General features: G+C 45.2%; 1 long non-coding RNA gene across 1 annotated transcript; it reads right to left on the reverse strand.

Moving 5' to 3' along the window:
* Nucleotides 1–931: 931 nt before the first annotated feature.
* LOC120713708 lies at nt 932–2169 on the reverse strand. Its single transcript, XR_005691245.1, has 2 exons — nt 2023–2169; nt 932–1185 (listed from the first exon to the last, which is right to left on the reverse strand). It is a non-coding gene; the product is annotated as an uncharacterized LOC120713708 (long non-coding RNA).
* Between the last annotated feature and the right edge of the window lie 4039 nt (nt 2170–6208).

The following is a 6208-nucleotide window of genomic DNA, read 5'->3' on the forward strand; positions in this document are numbered from 1 at the left end:
ATAATGCAACTAAATGCATAACAAATACCAAATTAATTAACCATGCCATTTGAAAAAAATCCCTATAAATTATCCACATTGAAACTATCCAATACACCTTCTCCAAATTCAAGTAATGGGTTCTATACATCTCAAATCCATGCATAAATCAAAGAAATCGTGCTCATTCTTACTATTTATAATAATTAAAATTTTCTCTAACTATGGAGCATCAAACAAAGAATAAAGACCATCAAACAAAAGAGGATAAAGTTGTAAACCTTTGGTGCATTTGGATGAGTGAAATCCCCACAAAACTTGAAAAAATGGGCAGAACCTCCACTCTAGGTCGCCAAGGAGAAGAAGAACCCGAGCTCTCGGTCAAATGCTAGCTCAAGCTCGGGGAGGAAGAAGGGACCAGAATATATAGAAGAGAATTAGTACCGGCTAGAGCCACCAGCCAGTACTAAAGCTTTACTTTTAGTACCGGCTGGAGCCACCAGCCGGTACGAAATGTCCTCGGAGCCATTTAGTACCGGCTGGTAGCTCGAGCCGGTGCTAAATGGCCACTTAGCCGTTGCGCGTGATGTCGGTGGAGCAGTTTAGTACCGGCTAGTAGCTCCAGCCAGTACTAAATGTGAGCGTTAGTACCGGACGAAAGCGAGCCCGGCACTAACGCCCACGGACGAATGAGCCATTTTCTAGCAGTGCATGTAAATTGTGACGGAACTGGCCAACTTAAATGGGCTCCAGTGCATCAGTCGTCATTCCCAACGAGTCCGACATGATACACACTTGAAATTAAACCATCCAAGTCCGATAGTCCGTCAAGCACGCACAAAGGTACCCGATCAACCATCGCAGCCAAAGATGGACATATACAAAAAACTCGCAAAATCGAGTATAGACAGACTATAACATCTCATACAACAACATATAAAGGACACCACAGTGGAAATGGAAATTATTCCAACACAGAGTTCAAAGGTAGGTTAACATTAATGGAAGTCTTTTAAGTCCAGCACAAGGTTCAGAACATAGCAACAACAGAGGTTGATACCTCAGTAGAAGTAGCAAGGTACCCTCCTAATACACCATGTAATTAATTAGACGAATTAAGAAGAGTCGACCACCATGCCAACTGGTGGTCTCCCCTCCAAAACATCCGTCGATCACAATCATTAGCGAAACCCGTAGTCTTATCACCTGAAATAGAGTAAAACCACGGACCCTCAGTACATATAGATACTCGCATGACATACCCAAATGATGTCTAGTGACCGACACCACTCCAGTGCATGTAGATGTACATTATGCCTAAATACATAGCAAATACAAATGTATCTAGAAAACCCAAAACAACCTATATTTTGCGACGGATTAAGTAGTTTTTTATTTACCAAAGTTTGGGAAAAGTTTTAAATCATTTCCCAGCAAGATTTACAGCCAACAAAAATCATTTTAAGATTAAAGATGACATAAAGTATTTTTGGGTCAAATTTTAGTGTTTTTCCTGCAAGGAAAATAATTACTATGACTTTATAAGACTGTTCTCCGTCTTTAAATCACAAAGAATTACAGGAACAAGATAAAATAGTAAGAAATTCAATGGAGTCACAACTAATCATGCTGGATCTATATAAAAAATCACCAATATGGCACATGAGCTTGTTAACCGTAGATATTGCCATTAATAACAGATACCCAAAGATCTGTTTTTACAACAATAAAATTTGATCAAGCAAGTGAGAAAAGTTGATTTTCTGGTAGAACATGACATCTATAGTACAACAAAATTAGTTTCGTGATTTTTAGGCATTCCTTCAATTTATGATGGATTACAAATTTGCAGCCATGTTTATCCAACCAAAAATAACAGAAAATAGGAAAAATTCAAAAAAAAATCATCTAATACCAGATCCCACCTATATACATGCCATGTATTCACCAACTGGCGCATACACGCTCAAATATGGGAAGAACACCATTGGAACGCACGAAGAAGCACAGTTTGCGGTGGAACCCGGTGCGCACATCAAATACCTCGTCGTTTCCTTCGTTATAACCACTTCCAAGGGACAAGGAGTAGACCCGGTCGAGATGACACAGATGGCGCAGGATTTGGTGCGCTGGAACGGCCGAAACGCGCGGATGACGACGAGTGCACTGCGACGTCGCGGCGTGGCGGCGACCAAGGCAGCGTTCCCGGCGAACAAGCTGCGAACGTCAACACGAAAGAAAGGTAACATGTCCAGCAAGGTAAGGCACACACCGTGGTGAAGTCCTTTTGCCAAAATAAAAGGGTTTTGTGTGGGGTTTACCTAAGGATGTCGCGACGGCGTAGGTCACCACGGCGGCCCGCGGCGGAAACTCTTGCGTTCCCGATGGAGGAGCTGCGAACGTGAAAAAAAAGCGCGAGAACCACCATCAGAATCGCAAGACGAATCCATTTGTGGGGTTTATTGGCCAAAAAGGCGACACAGAATAGGAGCTCACCTAGAGCATCACGACGGCGGCTCGCTGACGGGCACCTCCTACGGAGGCGCGCGTGGCCGGCCTGTGAGCTGAATCGGTGGAGGACCTCTTGAGATAGCTTACACCGCGAGGGACATGATTTTGGCGGGCTGATTTGGGATGATTTGGGAAGGGGGCGGAGCTCGGCTTCCTCCTTGCAATGGCGACTTGCGGCGGCAGCTCGGCTCGGCGAGGAGCGAGCGCGCGCACGCGTGGGAGAGGGACGAGGTGAGGTGAGCGCGAAACAGAGGGAAGGGCTCAGCTTCGGCTTTTAACGGCGAGGGCGGAGTCAACGAGGGCGGGCGGCGGTCGTCCAGGCAACGCCGCGGCGAAAGCGAGTGCCAGCGCGACGTCCCCGTGCCCTCACGCATGCGCTCGGGCGAGCTGGAAGACCGAGGAGGGTACGCGTTGGGGTCCAGATTTCCGGGTGGGGCCGGGACGCGGAGCCCAAGGGGGAAACCGCGGCGGCGGCGACGTCCTTTGCCGGGCGCGGCCTCGGCTCCTCCGGCCGCTGAGGCTGACGCCCTGGGCCCGCATGCTACAGTATTCCGGGGGGAGAGGGATAGGCCGGCTGACTGGTTGGCCCCTGCGACAGTGCACAACAGTATCCTCAATAAATCACCCTTGAAAGAATATTCTACTCTCTCCATTTCAAGATATAAGTTATTCTAATTTTTTTTAGAGAGTCAAAGTATTTTAAGTTTAACTAAAATTATATAAAAGATTATAAAGATTTATTATACCAGATATATATATTATAAAAATATATTCAATAAAAATCTAATGGTACTTATTTGGTATAATAAATGTTAGTATTTTATTATAAAAATTTGATCAAACTTAAAATGATTTGACTCTTCAAAAATTTAGAATGACTTACATTTTGAAACAGAGAGAGTAATACTCAACGTTACCTGTATTCCATCGTCCATCCATCCGGTGCCCATCCACAGCCAGCGCTGCTGTCGGCGCCGGCGCCCTGCCTCCACGACTTGGTCCTCAGGTCGCCTCCCCCTGCCTCGACGCCTTCCATGAGGCCCTCGTCGCTGCCGCCATCACCACCGCTCACGTAGCAGACCCCTCCTCTCAGCAGCCAGCAGCCAGCAGCCAGCAGCAGGCCGCAGTCCTCTCCACACGCCGGGTGGCCATGCCGGCAGCCGCGCCCTCTCCTCTTCCTCCCTAGCGGCCACACCCTCGCTCCTCCCCCATACCAGTGGCTGCACCCTCTCTCTTCCTCGCTAGCAGCCGCGACCTTCCTCTTCCTCGCCAGCGGCCACGGCTGCTGGAGTGCCAGGTGCATCTTCCTTCTTTGCACGGGCTGTAGCTGCACTGGACAGCTTTTTAGCAATTTCAATCGCTAAATTCATCTTATCGTAAAGAAATGCGAATTGGTCTCAGAATTGAGCTTTTTCTTTGTCATGCAGGGCCAATCTTGCATGTGGTGACAGTGGAGGATGATCTTGCCAATCTTGTCAATATTGTTCACCATGGACCTCCCTCGCCCATCGATGTGGCTGCACCAAACAGTTCAGGACGATAATGGTACCTTGCTTCGGTACTTGATTGCAGAGGATAAGCCGGATTTTGATTTGCTTGATGACCATGATGATGAGATGGACACAGTGGTGGCAGTCATGGATGCAAAGAGCTCCTACTACCGCTCAATTAATGTGAGATGACTTGTCTTGAAGAATCCTAGTACTGCAGTTTGCAACATGTGCATTATTCTTCTTAGCCTGAAATGTTTTTTTGACATAACAAGATTGAGACAAAGACAAATATATAGATGTGTTAGTATTTCAGATAATTGAACCATATTAGAAGATCAGTATTGTGAATCTGTGTTTCCAGTTCCAACACAGAAGCATAATGTGTGAGTTCATTTGTTGTGAATAATGGAAGTAGTTTTAACTCAAACAGAAACGTCCATTGTCTTAAATAGAAAGTTTAGTAGCATTGATTTATTTATTTTCTTGCAATTGGATTATGCTTCTGTAGTTTCACTATGCTTGGTTTTCACAACATCACATGGTTCATACACCGAAATGGTCCATATCACAACCCAAATATAGGGGCTACATCTAGCCAAGAGATTGGATGAGCTACATCTAGCCAATTCACAAGCAAGATTCATACAGGAAGTATGCGGGAAAAATCCTGTCTTGAGGTGGCCGAGTATGTCAATCCAAGGCTCTCCAGGTTCACTGCTGCAGCCACCGCTACCACAAGATCTGCTGCGGATGTCGTTGTCTTCCGGCCAGACACGCGAGGGGGAGAGGGAGGTGGCGATGCCGAGTGGGAGGGGAGGTGGGCGGAAGTACGATAGCGAGGGTGAGGGGGAGAGGGAGGCAGCAACGGCGAAGGGGAGGGGGACGCACGAGGGATTTGGAGGAGCGCTAAACACACCGGAAATTAGGGGAGAGGAGATGTTGTCTAGATTTTACTGGCTTGTATTCAGGGCGCCGCTGCAGGTGTCGTAACGCACGAAAACTGCTATTTTTGTAGTTTCACGTGCCTTTACGCGCCACCGTTGCTGATAGCCTTGAAATAATTGGATTTTAGGAAGACTTTGCTTGCAAATTAAACTTAGCAAATGATGTCCAAAATCCATAAAATTTTGTAGGTAACTTGTAGGTGTTCCAAATAACCCATTTTGGGGGGTAAATATGAAATTACAATTTGAAACCTAATAAAATTTGCACACCGAAAATAGATGGTTTTCACATGAAATGATGCACCTTTTCCCAATAGTGCCAAATAGTTTTGCAGAGAGAAGCTGGCGATGAAACTGAGTGTCACATCAATGTAGCTGTCAACGTTTCTTATTGACCAAGACGAAATCCTATTTGGCAATCAAACAAACACCAAGTTGATGGCTAGCTTTCCAAGATTTCATATTGGTCAAGAGGACTTTCCTTGAGGTCTGGGGTGGCTATGCTACGGACAATCGGTCTGGCGAACCATAAATAAAACTCTGTTCATCAATTAATTAAAAGCTACAACACTGAGCTAGCACCAAGATGCATGGCCCGTTGTACTGTTAAAGTTTTTCTTTCTAATTAATATAAAAATTGAAGTACCGTGGGGAACTCCCCCACAGTTTCCCTTCAAAACAAAAGGAAGAGAAGAACTTACCTTCAGGTCTTGGAAGGCTATTCTACGAACAATCGGCCAAGTGAAGCTTCAAGATTGTGCTAGCACGAAGATGCCAAGTCAAAGTTTACGGTCTCGGCATGGCTTCTAAAACTGCTTCTCATGAAGCCCTACTAATGAAAAACGAATTCGCACGTTGAGCACTTGGGAGCCGGAACCGTTTCTAACTAGAATGGAGAAGCCTGGGTCCTCTTCCTTCAAAGATCTCTAACATTACTACCATTGCCATTGAGAAGCTGTTTTGCTAAACGATTTCTAAAATGACCCCTGCTCCTCGTGAGAAGCTGCTCCACCTGAGGAGCCAGAGTTGGGTCTTAGTAGAAAGTTCAGATTTCTCTTTCTAATACTTAGTGTCAAATCTCATTTGAGTTGACATTCTTGAAGAGACTTGAATGTTCAAGAGCCATCTATATGTTATTCCTTGTCAGGAAAAATAATTGACTTGGGAATTTTGTGGGATTTGAAATGTATTGAAAATTTTCTATTGTCCCTTAGAATCCTACAAAATTTATATAGAATGGTTCATTCTACAAAAAAAAATCTGAGAAAATATAACATGAGC

Source organism: Panicum virgatum, chromosome 6K (assembly GCF_016808335.1).
Source record: "Panicum virgatum strain AP13 chromosome 6K, P.virgatum_v5, whole genome shotgun sequence".
Taxonomy (NCBI): Eukaryota; Viridiplantae; Streptophyta; class Magnoliopsida; order Poales; family Poaceae; genus Panicum; species Panicum virgatum.